This window comes from Zonotrichia albicollis, chromosome Z, assembly GCF_047830755.1.
Source record: "Zonotrichia albicollis isolate bZonAlb1 chromosome Z, bZonAlb1.hap1, whole genome shotgun sequence".
Taxonomy (NCBI): domain Eukaryota; kingdom Metazoa; phylum Chordata; class Aves; order Passeriformes; family Passerellidae; genus Zonotrichia; species Zonotrichia albicollis.
In genome coordinates this window covers 5,498,001-5,516,490 of record NC_133860.1, presented here as the reverse complement: position 1 = coordinate 5,516,490, position 18,490 = coordinate 5,498,001, and the positions used below count along the sequence as shown (strand labels likewise).

At 44.0% G+C, this 18,490-nt stretch overlaps 1 long non-coding RNA gene across 1 annotated transcript; it reads left to right on the top strand.

Annotated features, from left to right (window-relative positions):
* Positions 1 to 2,316: 2,316 nt before the first annotated feature.
* Positions 2,317 to 9,235, top strand: LOC141727100 (uncharacterized). The gene is made up of 4 exons (XR_012578148.1): positions 2,317 to 3,026; positions 4,848 to 4,972; positions 5,811 to 6,132; positions 8,908 to 9,235. It is a non-coding gene; the product is annotated as an uncharacterized LOC141727100 (long non-coding RNA).
* Positions 9,236 to 18,490: the final 9,255 nt, after the last annotated feature.

Sequence of the window (18,490 nt, the reverse complement as noted above, 5' to 3'; positions counted from 1 at the left end):
TCTGTGGGTTGGCAGCGGGTGGGGGCTTGGCCATGATGTTGGTGTCAGGTGCTGCTGAGCCCGCGGGAGCTGTTGGGCAGGGCTGGGGCCCCACTGGTGCTCCAAGGGCCCCTTTGAGGCAGCTGCCCGGGGGGAAGCGACTCACACGGATGACACAGAGGAGGTGTCTGTGGAAGTGGGAGATTGTCTGCAGGAAGTGGTTCTCAGGTAATGATAGGGAGAAGGTGCCAGTGGAAGTGGGAGGTTGATTTCACGGTTGCAAGTGGCACTCAGGGATGATACAGAGGAGGTACCAGTGAAAGTCAGATATTCTCCATGCTGTGACACTCAGGAAATTCATGCTCTGGACATGGCTCATGGCCAAAATGCATGGATTTCTCATGGTTCCCAGTTTGTATGGAACTCACTGAACACGTAAGGGTAAAGGAAACTGTCTAAATTTTTTTCAAGTATTAGGAATAGCCATTATTTATTCCTAGCTGTCATGCATAGTGGAGAACTGCAGCCACATGCACCTCATCTCAAATCTTTTCTAATTATTGATACACTTTTTGTAAGCATAGAAATTTATTTTCATTTCTTCTTAATTGCGGAATTCCTTCCATAGAGTAATATTTTATCTTCTATTGTGTAGTGATGTCTCCCTCCTCATGGTAATTAGTCCACAAGTTTCAGTCCATTTATCATGGCTTTTAAGATTTTATTTCAGCCAATTTTGCCTTCCAAATTAGGCAGATGGATGGCAGTAATTGTTTTTGTAAAAAATATGCTTGTGTCAATAGACATCTGAGTGATTTTGAGTTCCAATGGGACATGTCATAATCTGTACTAAATGATGAGTTCAGCCAGGCACCCAAATTTTGTAATCTCTGACTAACTTAGGATGAACTATTTCCTATAACTTAGAATAAAATATTTTACATCTATGGAAATAATTGCATCTAGAGCTGAGGAAAAGAGAAAGGGTTTTGGGGCCTGTTACAGTTGAAATTCATCTTTTTGCAGTTGAAGTTATTCTTGGAGCTGACTCCAGGATGTACTTCCTTAATGCCAAATAAATCCCAGTGTCAGGTGCTGCCCTGACTTTCAAATCCTTTGTGCCCCTCTCTGGATTTTTAGCTTAGCACTGACCAGTTCACTTGTACTCAGGCACTTGATTTCAAGGGAAGCTTGTGCCTATAAATTCCAGCAATTGGGAAAGGATGACTTGCTACTGGAGGGCTTGGCTGCATTAGAGGCCAAGTGAGGGTGGATCTCTCAGGGCACTTTTGTAGCCGGCTGCTTTCAGAGGGAGAGCTGTGTCAAAGCAGCCCTTTTTGACGCTGTGACAGCAAACCTTTGCAAATACAGCTCTTGTTAAAAATGGAGGGCCTAGTTAATCAGCAGTAATGAAGATTAGGCTGAAGATTTTACAGAAAATTTCTTTCCCATTTTAGCCAAATACCAGCGAGGCGTCGCACAGTGGAAGTGCACAGGTTGTCAAATTGTATAACCCACTTGGAGGTATGGTTGGCTTTCATATTTTGCTCAATGTCCGTAAGATTTTCCACTTGGTAATTCATTTTTGCAGCATATTCATTGAAAAGGGGATCTCTTGTGTTCAGAGATCTCAACCTGGAGGTGGTTTGGCCTCAGGTCAGACTTGCAGTCACTTGTCACTGCATTCAGTCACTGGTTTGTTTTCCCCTGAGAAAGCCTGCCTGTATGTTGTTCCCGTACTGCCTGATGGGTTGGAATTTGGAGCATGGAGGTCAAGATTTTTACCGTCTTATGCACTTAAATTCACAGACTTGGAAGTTAAGGTTTTGGAAGACCTATCAACTGTCTTTAACCATTGAAATTTAATTGGGAAATGGAAAGAAAATTACATTGAAGAAGTTGCATAGAGAATTTCCTATGTTCAAGACCGAAACCATACTTGATTGAATTATTTGTCTTGGTCATTAATAAGTGAATGTTGCCCCAATACTACCTTGGGCTCTTCTCAAGGAAATTGAAAGGAATATATTGATGTCATCTTGCCCACGGATTCCAACATTTCCCACAAAGCACAATGTGCTTAGGAGGTGCCATTTGTATTGATCTGTTCTGAGTGCTGTTTCGCCAAGGAGCCTGGCTCCAGGCAGACACCAGGTGCACATTCCCCTTCCAGGCACTCAGTGGCACTGCCTGCAGCAGTGAGCTGAGCCAGGCCCAGCCAGCTGCCCTGAGCAAAACAGGCTTTGACCTGGCTGTGGCTGCAGTCACCTGCCTGCAGGGACATCCCTGCCGCTGCAAGTGCAGCTCTTGCTCTGCCTTAGCCTAGTGCAGAGCATTTTTGGGCAGCATGGTGGTGGCTTTTTGGAGAGACAAAAGTTGACTTCTGAATTTCTCATTGGGGATGTGCTGTTTTACATTTCAGTGATTTGTGTGATTCTTGGTGGTGATCTACATAGATCCTAAGGGAATATTTAACATTGAGTTACTGGGGTGTGAGAACTGGCATTAGAGAGTCAACTGGAGAATTTTTACCACATCTACTTTAGGCTGGCACAAAAAATCTCAGGTGAGACAGGTCTGGTTGTTGGTAGAGTCCAGGGTACCTTTGCAACATGCTCCATACAGGACCAGTTAGGGACTAGGTTTTTTCACAGAATCAGAGAATATGTGAGTTCAAAGGAATTCCACAAGGATATTCAAAATCAGCTCTGTCCCCAAGACATTTTAATCAACTCTTTTGCGTTCTGCCAACTTCCCATTTGACACTTCTTTTTCTGCTTTCCTTTCCTTTGGGAAAACAAGCAGATGTGAGAAGAGCCAAATCACACACTTCATGTCCCGCCCCTGAGGAGAAGAGAACAAAGCCCACGAAGCCTGCAGAGAATGAACAGAAGCCTTGCAGTGCTGTTTATCGGCGACCCTACAGGGACAGGGTGATTCATTTACTTGCTCTGAGGACTTACAAGAAGCCAGAGTTACTTGCTCGCTTGCAGAGAGATGGAGTCATGCAAAAGGACAAGGGCACCCTTGCCAAGATCCTTCAGCAGGTGAGATGGTGGAGTTTGTGCCAGCATTATTACCACCACACTCTTCTTTTCTTCCTAATTGTCACTTGTTCCTCTACTCTTTAAATTGCATCTGGACAAATAAGTTTGGAAATGCTCCCTGTTAAAGTTTTTCCATCAACTTCATCCAGAGGTCTCAAGCTGCAGGTCCATGTGACAAAAAGAAAGAAAACTTGAAAATTTTGGGGCATTGTTGTTTTTCTAGAATAGCTGGCAATGAGTAACACTTTGTAATGTTGTTGCTCCTCATGCCTTATTCCATTCTCTTTCTTTTCTGTGCACTGTTTAACTGCTTCAAGGAGTAACTTCACAGGGGTTCCTTGATTGTGTGAAATGGTTTATGACTGCACTTAAAATTTCCTGGAAGAAGTTCCAGGGCAGAGGAGTTCAGGAACTGCAGAGGCCAGTATTTCATTTGAACACAGTTAGTGGCCTCTCTATAGTACTTGACTTCTCTGGGATCTGTGGGGATTTTCTTCCAGGGGTGTTCCAGGCACATCCTCCATGATAAAGATGGTAGCCAAACTTTGAGCAGAGGGTTTCTTTGCTGTCACGTGGTTTAAATATTCCCTCTTCTTGGAACTCAATTAATCAATAACTTCTCCAGTGGTCCTTTAAATTCCACTGGTATTTGATTTTCACAGCCAGCAATAGGATGCACATGCATTGAAAGATGCAATATTTCTCTCATTCCCTTTTCAAAATTCCCTTTTCCCCTAGAGTGTTGCTGAATTATGCTGGCATTAATATATCAAGTGGGAACATTTCCTCTTTAGCTAGGCAAACAGTGTCTTGGAACTTAGTCAAGGGAGGAAAATTCAATACAGTTTCGGTTGATCCCACAGTGACTTTTAAGAACTCATTCCCTGAACCTGGGAAGTTTGTTGCTAGGTTTGCCCAGGGCAGTGGCAGGCTTTTTCATCCTGAAAATATTCACAATATAACGAGGGCCATGTTCTGCGCTCCCAGCTGAAGTAGCCCATTTAGATTTCAAGTTGATTATACATTTTCAAAGCTCAGCTCCTAAGAAGGCAATGGATGGAAACATTTTTCCTGTTCCATTGCAAAGTTTGACGAGATTTCTGTGGTGTCAGTGTGCTGTAGGAGGTGTGAACTGCCTCAGGGTCCAGGTTTGCATTCTGAAAGTTCTGTGTGAGCAGCCCTGCAGCCTGAGATGCCTTGCTCAGGCTTTTGTGGACATCAGAGTAAGTGGGGCTTTATTTTGTATAGGTCTGAAATGGACAGTGTGAGCTTGCTGAGATGTGGTACACACACCCTTGCTTCCCTTCCAACACAACCTGAGTTCAGCTTTGAAGAAGTGAATCCCTGATTCTGGGTATCTTTGTTACTTTTACATTTCTTTTTCTGCTGTGGGCAGACAGGCATCAACACAGACCCAAATTATGAATGTTTATCATATTTTCAAGAAGAAAAGTCAAAGTTGTGACAGATGTTAGTGGTGTCTTAGATGAGTTATTCAGTGTGTTTGAGGGTTCAAATTGATGGAGACTTTCCCAATGGGCTTTTCTGTGGAACTCTGAGCAGGTGTCAGGGGATGAAGTCTAAACCTGCACTTTTGATATCAGTGGTCTTCAGGTTTTACTACCTCAATTTACTTTTTGGAGGTGACTTTGTATTTGTCTTGAGGAAGGTATGATCCTCAATTCATTTACACCTGGGCATGTGCGCATTGATTAATTGAGACAGAGTGCTCACAAGCAGCTGTTCAGGACCAGTCACATTTCTCTAGTTTGCATGCAGCAAGCATAATAAAGATTTGTTTTCCTACACGTCTGCCTGTAGGTAGCCAAGTGGAATGCAAAGGATAATTGCTTCAGTCTGAAGGAACATCTATTTCAAACCCTTCAGACTGATTGGCCTGGCTACACCGAAATAGACAGACAGAAGCTGAAGTTAATACTTTCTCGGTAAGTTCAGTCACTCAGAGAAAGGAAAAAAGAGAAATCCCTGGTTAATGAAGCTTAGACTGTGAGAATATGGTGCCTGGCCCTGCACAGGACACCATGAGAAGCACAGCAGGTGCCCAAGAGTGTTGTCCAAAGACTTCTTGATGCCTCCTGCAGTGACCATTGGCCTGGGGAGCCTGTTGCAGGGCTCAAGCACCCTCTGGGCCATGAATGTTTTCCTGATATCCTGCCTAAAGCTCCCTCAACTCAGCTTCATGCTGTTTCCTTCAGTCCTGACACTGAAGGACTCTGTTTTCCCTGCAAGGAGCGAATTTGGACAGTTGATACTTAGGCTTTGTAACATGAAATATTGGCCCATCCATACAGAAAATCAGCTCCATCTCAGAACACCACCAACACCAGTCAAGCGTTATCTCCAGGGCCTTCTGAGAGAGATGCTGCAGTAAGACCAGCTCAGGTATTTTGTGCATTTTTAACATTCTGGACTGTATGGTAAATTTTAGCAGACTTGCTGGTGGTGCAAGATTGTCATCTGAATGATGTGCAGGACCTTCTCATTTGGGGAAGCCTTTGATGGAGCTCCTGAAGGGAGTGTCTTTCTTCCAAAGAATTTTAGCTACAGTCTTGAAGTAGGACATGCTGAGTGCTAAGATGGGAATGTAGGAATGAGACAGAGCCTTTATTTACCTGCAGAACTTCTGGTTTGAATGCTCTTTTTAGTGTGGAAAGATGTGTGTTCAAATTGGCCCAGTTCAGAAATGCTGCTTTTCCAGACTGGGAGCAAAGTTTGATCCTGATCATATAAGTTAATGAATGAATGATTTTGTTATTGATGCAGAAACGGCCTCTGGCTTCTGACTGTACCAGTCCTGTGACGAGCAAGAAGAGGAGAATTGGCCACCAGCCCAGTCCTGTCCAGCCAGCAGCTGGTGGCCACTTTTCTTCCTTCCTTCTGCCTTCCACATCTCTGTTCTCTTCGGACATGTCTCCAAGTGCCGGCTCTGTTTCCCCGTGCACCCATGTGGTGCAGCAAACAGAGAAATTTCGGAGCTCCAGCATCCCAAAAACTGCCAGGGAGCAGAAGGAGATCCCCAACTCAAGTGGGGAGAAAAATGAACTGGGGAGGCTGAAGCAGTGGCACCGCCTGGATTTCGATGAAGGTATTGATGTGCTGGTTTTCCTGACTCCTGTGTGGATAAGTGTGGTGTAAAGATTTGGTAATTCAGAGAAGCTTCTGCCTAAATTAAGGTGCAAGCATGACCCTTTTCCACAGGCAATAGTAAAAATGTTATTGAACAGGAAACGCAAGCTAGGGAGATAGGAATGAGAGAAGAGAGGCAGGGGAAGGGGAAGAGAGAGACATCAAGTGGGGAGATATCATCACCACATGGACTCTCTGTTGTCCAACCTGTCCTTCTTAACCCTTGGTCTTCTCAGTGGTGGGGGTCCCCAGGTCTCTCTGGAGGTACCACCTTTATACTGTCCAAGATTCGAGGATTCACAGGGTGGTCACAGCTTGTTCCCACATCTTGGGCTAGAAGCCATGCAAGCACTGATTTTCCTTACCCACAGTCTCTACAGTGGAGGTTTTTGTCTGGTGTCTTAATTTTAAACCCTCACCTCTGTTAGGCAAAGGCTTTGTGCTTTTATTCTTGCCAATTGTGCTTCTCTCAAATTCCTGTTGTGGTGGCTTATCTTATGGGAACATCCTTCTTTGAAGGCATTCTGAATTAGTTAATTGTGCTCTTGCTTTCCACCTTGTGGAAAGGGAGATTTGAAAGTCAGCACTGGATACACGAAGGCACTGCTCTACATTACTGCTATACCATTCTCTCTGCTGGATGGTCATGAAAAATCAAGACTTTTTTATTTTTTTCCCCATTATATTACATTGTAACTCTTGGTTTAAAAGGTAAAAACAGCAAAGCCCAGAACTTGTGCTGCTGGAACCTTCTCTAAAAGTGCATGGATTTTTAGAAATTTTCTCTCAAAGTAGTGCAAAACCAATCAAGAACAAATGAATTTGAAATAGATTTCTTTGGGGAGAAGCCGGTTAAAAGGAAGAGCCAGACACTAGAAGCCAGAGGAAATGGATTATTTTTCTTTCCATCAGGTTTCTAGTAAAATGCCAAGTGTTGGCTGAGACTGCACTTTTTCAATCAGCAGATTTTCAAGACTGCATGATGAAGGCAGAAACCTGTCACACATGTATTGCAGACTAGTTGACTGAAACCTGTCAATCAAATCTCAGGGATTCCATGGTTGTTTGTTGAACTCAGCCTTTTCATGGAAACTTCAAAAGCTACAAAACGCAAGCTGTGGTTTCCTGGAGTTCTACTTTGAACTGGGCTGGGAGTTTCCTCCCCATCCTAGCTGCAGAATTTATTTTTTCAAAAGCTGTGGAAGTGGTACAGACTGAAAACAACATTGAAAAGCTAAACAGAAACACATAAAGAATGCTTGATTTCTGATGACAGGGACACACCCAGCAGGGCAGAGTTCAGTTGCTTTGTTAAATCTGGGGATTGCCTCCTTTGGAGTTTGACCTTGCAAATTCCAAGTTGGGTTCAGCCTGGAGGCAGGTTTGGAGTGTGCAGATGCCTCTTGCGAGTGGTGGTGTGCTTGTAGAAACAGGTGCTTTGAGATGGCCTTTCCACATTTCTTCTGGACATACACACGGTGCCTACAAACTTTGGAATGCCTTTGGAAGGATTTCTGCTTGAATCTATAAACACATGAGCAGCTTTCTTGAAGAACCAGTTCCCAAACTCTGCCCAGCTATGAAGGAAAAATATGTGCTGTGTTTCAAGTGGGGGCTTAGGATGCTTTCATATGGACTGAGCCATGAGAGGAAATGCACTTTTGGAAATGAAAAGCTCACAGCAAAGCTGTTCTTCCAAGTTTTATTGAACATACTATGACTATTGGTATTTCTGTCCAGTTGTATTACCACTTTTCCACTTCTTTTTATACTTCTGCTATACAAAGGAAATCAACAAAAGCAAGTGGACGATCACACAACAGCTCTTTCCTCAAGAATTGAAGCTCAGGTAGCTTAGAAATTGTCAAGAATGGCTGAGTTTTAGCAAAATTACTTTATGTAAACAACGGCAGTGGAAGCTGATAAGGAATGGAAAGGAATATGTGGGAATTTTATGCTTGACACAAAACTTGAAATAGAAAGCCGAGAGAGATTTCCAAGCTCCTGAGTATTCCTTCCTGTTTCAGCTGACTTTTCCTTATGGCAGTTCTCTTTATTATCATGGTAATTCTTGAACATTTCTTTGGAAAGAGGGCTTCAAGGTTATGTGTGCAATGCTTCCCAAGAGGCAAAGGGCAAGTCACAAATGCAGAGCTGTTTCCTGCCCCAACCTGCCACATTAATGAGAAGCACTGAGTTTTGACTGCAGGATATTGGAGTCTTAGTGCCAGTAAGCCCTATAGAATGGAATTGGCTTTCCTGCTGACATGAGTGCAGGCTCTCATCGGAACTGTGGGCCTCTGGAAGCAGCAGGGAAGTGGGGATAGAAACATGGCAGTAAAAGAACTTCAGCTCTCTTCTTTCTTTTTTGTTGGAACCTCGACGTTGATTTCTCTCAAGCTGTTGTCTTTTGAAGCTGCATAATTTTCTGCATGGCTGTGCAGATGGCTGTGCAGATGCCGCCTCATGCCTTCAAATAGGAAAAGCTGAGCTGGGGCTAACACTGTGGGAATGCACAACCTGTAGAATACAGTGGCCATTCCTTCTATCTACCTCCCAGGCAGGGCTACTTTGGAGAAGGTCTTATGTGCCCTATTGTTAAAAGTTGTTAATGCTTCTGAGTAATTTGCTATGAGAAGAACACTGAAGGACTTTTTCAAGACTATCCAATGGGGTTCTTTTGAACTTTTGAAGACCTCCTGATGACGGATGTCAAAATTCTGCTTCTCTGCAGGAGCAAGAAAAGAGACTTCCATTACCTCCACATGCTCTGCAATAAGCGACCAACCAGACTACTTGAGGTGAGCAAAGTAGCCGTTAACTCTTGCAGCTTTCAGTGGGGTGCAGTGTCCAGCTCTTTCCTGTGGTGAAAGGATGAGTTTGAGCAGATTTATTTGGGCCTGGAAAGCTCAGAGCAGAGATGAACACGGAGGTGGGTTAGGCCCAGACGGACTCTCCCTTCCTGCAGTGCAGTTGCACAGGCTCAGCTGCAGCAGTGGTGCTGCATCCCTACATTGAATTTGCAGTGCAGGAGGGGAGGGAGAAGTGTGTGTGTGGTGAAACACTGGAAATTGCTGCCAGCTTGTGTGAGAGCAGGGATGTTGTCAAGGGCAGTCAGGCCTCCTGCAGCTCTGGGGCTCTGGGGCAGCTGCGGCCTTTGGAGCGGGCACGGCAGGGCCCTGGCTCACATTGCGCCAGTGCCTCCCAAAATGTAGCAAGGCATCTGGAGTTTTCTTTTCAAACTCCTCCTGCACACTAGTCAGGTGTATCTGGGATGCATGCTTGGCACAAACTGCTGTCTGTCCTGGGATTGAACTTCATCCTGTTGAGGATTTACTGCTTGTAAATATTAATCTCTGGATGATTTGAATTATATATTCCCATGTGAAAGGTGTTTCTGTGCTCCAAAAAGAACAAGATCTTCAGGCCCAGAGGAGAAGAAGTATTGGTGTGAGAGTGTTGGGAAGTGGGATCAATTCTTCTCATTGCCATTTCAATTGGATTTGTATCTTGAGTTTGATAAACGTCACGCCTGTTGATGTGAGGGAGAAGGGATTGAAGAATATTTGACTCCCATCAGTGTCTTTAGGCATTAATGAATTTGCCCTCTTTAGGAGCAGATGCTGTTTGGGTAGTAGCTGTAGTTTCAGACTGATATAGAGATTGTTTTTGTGGCTGTGTTACAAATACCTCAGTTCCATGGTCAGTGATGCAACTGCTGTCCACTAGAAGAATCAAATATTATCATTAACACTGCTTTGGTGTTAGACAGTAAAGAATGTAGCTCAAAAGTCCAACTCTGTGCACTCAACTCCATAAATGCATTCCCTGACAAATATGTTTTAGAGATGTATTGTCACAAGTAAATGTAATTAATTTAAGCTTTTCCTACAGAGAAGAGATAATAATTTAGTAATGTATCTCCTCTTCCTGAGGCTGCTGGGTTTGTTTGTCCTTTGACATTTGAAATTAAAGGAAATGTTTTCTAAGTGTGCTTCACTTACTAATGAAGAAAACCTCCACAATGTAAACTATTAGTAACTAAGTGTCATAGAAATGTGACTGATTCCTAGAGTTACCTGACTGCATTCCCTTGAAGCACATGAGCTTGAAAGTAGAAACTGTCAGTCCCAGAGCATCAGACTCAAAGCTTGGGTGTCTGTGTTTGGCATTACCCTGTGCTTGGTGTAATATTACACATGTATTTTTTGGACTAGAAACATACTGGAATGTTCTCTTAGAGTTCACGCATAGAAAAATGGTCTCATTTTTTCCCATTAGAAAATACGTAGCCATTGTCTCCTTGGAGCAACGCCAGCGCTACAAGGATGACTTCCATGCAGAGTATGAGGAATACCGGAATTTACACTCTGTGATTGACAGGACCACAAAGAAATTCAGACAGTTTCAGGAGCAATGGAAGTCTCTGACTCCAGGCTCTGAAGCCTATCAGGTAAAGAAGGATAAAACCATGAAGACTGGTTCATCATCACGGCAGTGTTTTTGATTCCCTGGAACTGCTCAGTGAAACAATGGGAACCTGCAGAATTGGCATATATGCTCAGACACTGCTTGGGCTGGTTCTGATTTTTGCAAGGCCCTGCCCAAAAGCCCCCGTTTGAGCTGTCTATGATGAAACAGAAAGGGAAGAGGTGTCCCAAGCAGAGTCTTAGAGCATGGGCTCCTTCTGTTGGCTATTGAGAGGCTTAATTGCAGATCTTGGGTGGTGCTGGTTGAGGGAGATTTGTTCTTGCAAATGTCCCAGAAGAGTGGTGGCTGACAGAGAAGAAAATGTCTGGAGTTAGACTGAGTGAACTTTTAGTGTTTTACCAAAGTTTGCATTTTATGCTGGTGAAGAAACATTCCTCATGTTTATTTTCTTGTAGAGGCTGCATCATCAAATCCTAGCAGATTATCAGCAGCTACAACAGGTACGTGAGACACCAGAGCTGCAGGGCCATGGTAACTGCTGAGTCTGCCTCAAGGCTTTTTTAAAGCAAAGGACATGAGAGTGTAGACTCTGCAGAAGAGTTTGCATGCCCTAATTTTGCTTTCTCCTTCACAGGGTAGCCCCAGCTACTCTGAAATGAAGAGCAGGTGCCAGTACCTCCACAAAAAGCTGGCCCATATTCAGAGGCGCATTTCTGAATATGACCAGCAGTGAGTGGAGTCCTGGCACCAGACATCTGCTTCAGCCTGGTGACATCTGCAGACCCCAGATTTTTTATTTCAACTAGAAGATTAGGTTTTAGGATTTTTTAAGTTAGTATTGAACAGTAGGTTATGTTAGCACTGAGCCGTAGAATATTTCTTAAAATCTTGGATTAGTTCAAAGAAGTTTAGTTAGTTTAAGAAGTTGAAAGATGATAGTGTTGAATGTTAACAATAAAGAACTCTCACTGTTTATAAGTCCTTCTCTCATTGTTGCTTCTATGATATCTGGAGTGGATTTCTTCTGTCAATTCTGTTCTTCAAGTCTTAAGTTTGTCCACTGAGATAAATTTATCAGTAGAGGGTGGAAGCCCACTACCTGTACTATGAAGTTATGCACATTTTAAGAATCGATTTTGGCTGATGGAAATTCTTTATAAGTTTTGGGGTGTTTTTTTTGACCTTTTTCTTGTTTATGCAAAATCTTTGCCTAAGTGGTGAAAGACATTGAAGTTTGGACAAGTCTGTCAGCAAATCCCTTTGTTTTGGAGGGTTACAGAGGAGTGCACATGAGCTGCTCTCAGCTGTCATCTGAAGCAGCTCTCAAAACAGATTTTAAGTCATGGCCTTCCCTTGTCAGTGAGCCAAGGAATATATCCAGATCTTTGCAAGAGTTTTGTAAAATACGTAGAGTGGTGTTGGAGTCAAGGTACTTCAATGGGTTTTAAAGAGAAATTGCGTTCAAGTGGCCCTGTGGAAATGCTGTCCATTTCTTTGCATATTTAAACCAGTCTGTCTCAACCAGCCTTTCTAGAGAGACACAGATCTTGATTCTTTTACAGATCTCTGGGAACTTGGAATAAAGACCTTTTCCTAAGTTTTCTGCCATTTATTTTTTAGCTTAAACGGTAGACTTGTTACCAGAAAAACCTTAACCTTCTTTTGGGGAAGAATATGAAATTGTCTGAGGCAGGAAAATGTTTGGGAACAATCACCGGGGCCTTTGAATGCCCCTTTCTTCCTTAGAGAGGATTCTACAAATTCTCAATTGTCTCCATGCAATGATGTTAATTCCCTACGTGAGAGATTTTCGAGTGTTTTCTGATTGAACACCTGAGCCATCGTTGCCCTTCTGTTCTCCTTCAAGGGAAGTTCATTAAAATGTCACCTCTTAAGCCCTGAAATTTGGGTCCATTTTTGCCTGGGTCAGGGGTTGCTGCTGCAGCTCTGCAGCGCAGCAGCCCCAGGAACGCTGCTGTGGGGGACATGGGGTGAATTGTGCTGGGGAGCCTCCCCTTGGCCTGGTGGCTGCTGCTGGTTGACAGAGCATGCAGGAATGCTGGTGGTGAGGGTGGGCTGAGAGTGAGGATTTTTCATACTTACCCCTTCATGACCTATCTCGCTTTTTATGGAATTTCTTCTAACTAATTTTACACTGCATAAAGAAGTTATATTTCCATGCTTTTACAAGTCTAATCTTCATATTCCCGGCTGACTCTATTTTCCCTTCCAGTTTCTTGTGTGTTGGGGCAGGCTGCCCTTTGGGGAAGATGTATGAATGCACTGGTCCCATCTCCTTTTACTTCTGGAAAGGAAGTGTTTAGGAGTACTTGAAATGGTCCTTTCTACTTTTCTTTAAGTGGCTTGTTACTGTGCTTTATGACATAAGACACAGTCCCCAGGTTGATTAGAATATACCTGAGCATCCAAAGTTCTCAGGGATGCTCATACCCAAAATTTCTGCAGAGATGAGAGTACTTTTTGCAAAGAAGGTAAAAAGGGACCTAAATGCTTATTTCCTATCACATAACTTTCTCTAGAAAGGATTATAATTTGGTATTGTCTTCCATAGAGCATTTCATGTGGCATGACTTTTCTTTAAAAGCCACTGGAGTTCTGATTCTCAACAGTGGCAGGGAAAGCACTTTTGGCCACTTTAGTGAGGTTTCCTGGAAAATGTTACTCATTTGTCTTTGTAGGCTCTGATTTGCTCTTTCAATCTTGCTGCTAGGGTAAGATCTCCATGGGCTAAATAAGTTTCAGTTAACTGGGACTTTTTAAATAAATTTTGTACAGTGTCAGCTATGAAATGAGAATCACTATCTGCTGGCATACCAGAAGGAATCCTTACTCTTAGTAGTATTTTTTATTTTTAACTGGAAGTATTTCTCTGACTTTGTTGGTGTGACAAGGAAAAGCCTCTGGCCATGCAGAAAATGTGTCCATTAAACCCAATAAGTATTTATATTTACTTCTTCTTAACTCAGAAAAATGTCCTTGTCATTAATATCTGGTACTACTTCCCTGGTTTGGGATCCAAAAAGGCAGTCTTTTGTAAAACTGTGCATTGATCTGTAAGCAGATTTTAAATTTCAGTTGTCACAGTCCCTGTCAACCTAACACTAAGTAGCTGCCTTAGCAAACTGTCTACTGTACCTTCAATACCCCAATGGGTTTCTTTATGTTTGTCTTCTGCAGTTTGGCTCATTATTGCTTGAGGCACCCTAACTTGTTGATTTCTTGATACCTACCACCCTTCAGGACCAAATTAGACATTTAAGGATTTTGCGGAATGTTTTCATCATAGTGTTCTGTGTGTGATTTGGAAAGGTTCCCAACTTTGGAAAGAATTGCCAGCAAGATGCTTTGTTCTGCCTCCTCTCCAGCAGTTTTGTCTGCTCATCAGTCTCCTGGGCTTGTGTGAACTGTTGAGCTTTGCAGTGCATTATTGCTACTTTAGCAGGAAACTTGATGCTCCCAAAGCTGTCCCTGTTTGATTGGAGATGCTGATTCCTTACAGAAGGATTGAGGAACACAGCAGGGTTCAAGGCAGTAGCTGTCTTTAGCACCATATCTTTTGTTCCAGGAGTACCCCCTGTTACTTTAGGAAAACCAGTGAGCTCCTTTTTGCTCTACACCAGACATTACCATGTGCAGCACACATAAACAGACACATTTCTTCCCATGTGTTTTCAAGTCTATTCTATCAACCAGGACTGTGCTGGCTCCTGCTCTCAAGGGCACTCTTCATCCCTTGGAGACAATGTTTAGATGTTCTTTTAGGAAATATGCTCTTTTCCAAAGGGTTCTTTCCTGCATTCCCAGTCTTTGAGATAAATATGGATTTATTGTACAAGGCAAAGGCACTCATGTATGAATAGTGCAAAGGGATCAGTCAAATCTGGTAACTCCAGAACCGGGGTTGTCATCAATGTCTTTTTAAGCTATGGAAAGGCTGTTGGACTTCCCGGAGGGTAACACCTCATGAGATTCCCTTCAAGGTTCATACAGAAGTTTTTCCAACAGTCCACAAGTGGGGATCCATAACAATCACAATCCAGTCATTCCCAAAAAGGGACACTGTTCTTTTCCTTTCTGTCTCCAAAACTACACTGCCCCTTTGACTGTGGCAGCCAGGAAACCAAACATGGGCACACGTGGATATGGTCTTGAAGACAAAGAAAATATTTTGTGACATGGAAAATGAGCTTTGCATGCTAATATTCAAGCCATTCTCAATGGCATGTTTTATTCCCTCTCCCTGTTATGGATTCTGTGTTGCCAGCTGACTGAGATCAGGAGTAAGTTTGGATAAGGGGAAAATGTAAGTCAAATGATCAGAAGCTGAGTATAAAACATTTCTCCAGATGTGTCAGTAATTTCAATGGCCACCTGCAGTCAGCACAACTGTCAGCCTGGAATTGTGTTCATGCTCCTCCCTGGCCTTTCCATGTGTGCTCCTCCTGCAGAGCACCTGGGGGCCTGGGCATGCTGCTGGCTTGTTTCCCTTGAGGAGACTGGGATGAGGAAGGTCAGGGGGTTGTGACAAAGAGATGACATTTGAGTGATCGTGTACGTGCTGGAAGCCTCACAGACTGACGGGCCCATGACAGGATGGCCCAGAGCTGTCAGGGCTGCGCCTTGGTGACCTGGTTAGAGGTGTTGAGCTGCTCCTTTGCCTCAGAGAGAGCCAAGTGCAGCACTTTTGTTCAGAAACACTTCATTAGCCCTGCTTTGCACAGCTGCCGCTACTGGGGTTGGTGGGGTGCCCCTTTCCTCACTTGGAAATGAGCAGAGTCAGTGATGGGACAGGGCAGGGCATTCCCTACCTGTGCCCATTGTGAAATCCCTCTGCCCGGACTGTGTCGTGTCCTGCTCCTCAGTGACATCCCGGCCAGCCTGGCACATGGAACCCCCCGTTTCCAAGGACACGTGGCCATTGTCACCGGCACAGGGCAGGACCGCTCAGAGCCTTTGGCGGCTGCAGCGAGAGCGGGGGTGTCAGAGCCACAGCGAGTGTTTTTCCAACTTGGCTGGTTGCAGCACCCGTTGTTCAAGAGCCCAATCCACCCACGGCGTGGAGGTAATGATTTACAGTTCTGTGCAGGAAGGGTGGCTCAGGGACAAATTCACAAAGGCAACAGCGCAACAACCAGAACATTTCAGTGTTTATACATTTGAGCAAAGAAAGGAATTAGTGTTCATTGACTCTAAGTTTCCCTAATTCTCTCCAAAATGAGTATACTTTCTGCTGTTTGGTAATGACCCTCTCCCTTCTTATGCTCATTAGTCTGCATGCCCAATCTCCCCTTATTCACAGTGAGGTTCCTTGCGTAAAAAGCTGGAACGGCCTTTTTTCCCTGACAGAGCTGATTCAGCACAGTTGCTGCATTGCCTTTATCAGATAATTCCTTCTTTCGGGGGTTCTGCCAAATGTCCTTATGTCCATAAATTCTACTTTCTTTGTGTCCACCATGAGTGGTGCATCCCTCTTCCCAGGCCTTGCTAACCTGCCCTGTGTCTGAGGTCACTGAAGCCTGTCAAGCCTTCCACCTCAACAAGGCAATTCAGCCAAGAAGTCGCCTGCCTTTCCAAGGCCTGGCCATCGCTTCCAGCTTGTTGGCTAGTTCTTGTTTCATGGCAATCATCTCCCTTCTTGTTGATGAGCCTTGGAAGCCACAAAGGACAAGCATCCAGGAACACATTTTCCTAAGTAGTATTCTGCATTTGCAGATTATTCAGCAGGATCAGTGTCTGTGTGGGAGCTGGAGCAGCCGAGGCAGAGTGGGATGGCGGAGCTGCGGGCCTGGGCAGGATCCAGTGAGTTCCGCAGGGCCCCAATCCGCACTGCGTCCCACAGGGTCCCCACCGGCACTGCCATGAGCGTCAGGGTGAGCCAGAGGTGCCAGGAGCAAGAGGTGAGGGGCAGGTGTGGGGCTCTGTGGGTTGGCAGCGGGTGGGGGCTTGGCCATGATGTTGGTGTCAGGTGCTGCTGAGCCCGCGGGAGCTGTTGGGCAGGGCTGGGGCCCCACTGGTGCTCCAAGGGCCCCTTTGAGGCAGCTGCCCGGGGGGAAGCGACTCACACGGATGACACAGAGGAGGTGTCTGTGGAAGTGGGAGATTGTCTGCAGGAAGTGGTTCTCAGGTAATGATAGGGAGAAGGTGCCAGTGGAAGTGGGAGGTTGATTTCACGGTTGCAAGTGGCACTCAGGGATGATACAGAGGAGGTACCAGTGAAAGTCAGATATTCTCCATGCTGTGACACTCAGGAAATTCATGCTCTGGACATGGCTCATGGCCAAAATGCATGGATTTCTCATGGTTCCCAGTTTGTATGGAACTCACTGAACACGTAAGGGTAAAGGAAACTGTCTAAATTTTTTTCAAGTATTAGGAATAGCCATTATTTATTCCTAGCTGTCATGCATAGTGGAGAACTGCAGCCACATGCACCTCATCTCAAATCTTTTCTAATTATTGATACACTTTTTGTAAGCATAGAAATTTATTTTCATTTCTTCTTAATTGCGGAATTCCTTCCATAGAGTAATATTTTATCTTCTATTGTGTAGTGATGTCTCCCTCCTCATGGTAATTAGTCCACAAGTTTCAGTCCATTTATCATGGCTTTTAAGATTTTATTTCAGCCAATTTTGCCTTCCAAATTAGGCAGATGGATGGCAGTAATTGTTTTTGTAAAAAATATGCTTGTGTCAATAGACATCTGAGTGATTTTGAGTTCCAATGGGACATGTCATAATCTGTACTAAATGATGAGTTCAGCCAGGCACCCAAATTTTGTAATCTCTGACTAACTTAGGATGAACTATTTCCTATAACTTAGAATAAAATATTTTACATCTATGGAAATAATTGCATCTAGAGCTGAGGAAAAGAGAAAGGGTTTTGGGGCCTGTTACAGTTGAAATTCATCTTTTTGCAGTTGAAGTTATTCTTGGAGCTGACTCCAGGATGTACTTCCTTAATGCCAAATAAATCCCAGTGTCAGGTGCTGCCCTGACTTTCAAATCCTTTGTGCCCCTCTCTGGATTTTTAGCTTAGCACTGACCAGTTCACTTGTACTCAGGCACTTGATTTCAAGGGAAGCTTGTGCCTATAAATTCCAGCAATTGGGAAAGGATGACTTGCTACTGGAGGGCTTGGCTGCATTAGAGGCCAAGTGAGGGTGGATCTCTCAGGGCACTTTTGTAGCCGGCTGCTTTCAGAGGGAGAGCTGTGTCAAAGCAGCCCTTTTTGACGCTGTGACAGCAAACCTTTGCAAATACAGCTCTTGTTAAAAATGGAGGGCCTAGTTAATCAGCAGTAATGAAGATTAGGCTGAAGATTTTACAGAAAATTTCTTTCCCATTTTAGCCAAATACCAGCGAGGCGTCGCACAGTGGAAGTGCACAGGTTGTCAAATTGTATAACCCACTTGGAGGTATGGTTGGCTTTCATATTTTGCTCAATGTCCGTAAGATTTTCCACTTGGTAATTCATTTTTGCAGCATATTCATTGAAAAGGGGATCTCTTGTGTTCAGAGATCTCAACCTGGAGGTGGTTTGGCCTCAGGTCAGACTTGCAGTCACTTGTCACTGCATTCAGTCACTGGTTTGTTTTCCCCTGAGAAAGCCTGCCTGTATGTTGTTCCCGTACTGCCTGATGGGTTGGAATTTGGAGCATGGAGGTCAAGATTTTTACCGTCTTATGCACTTAAATTCACAGACTTGGAAGTTAAGGTTTTGGAAGACCTATCAACTGTCTTTAACCATTGAAATTTAATTGGGAAATGGAAAGAAAATTACATTGAAGAAGTTGCATAGAGAATTTCCTATGTTCAAGACCGAAACCATACTTGATTGAATTATTTGTCTTGGTCATTAAT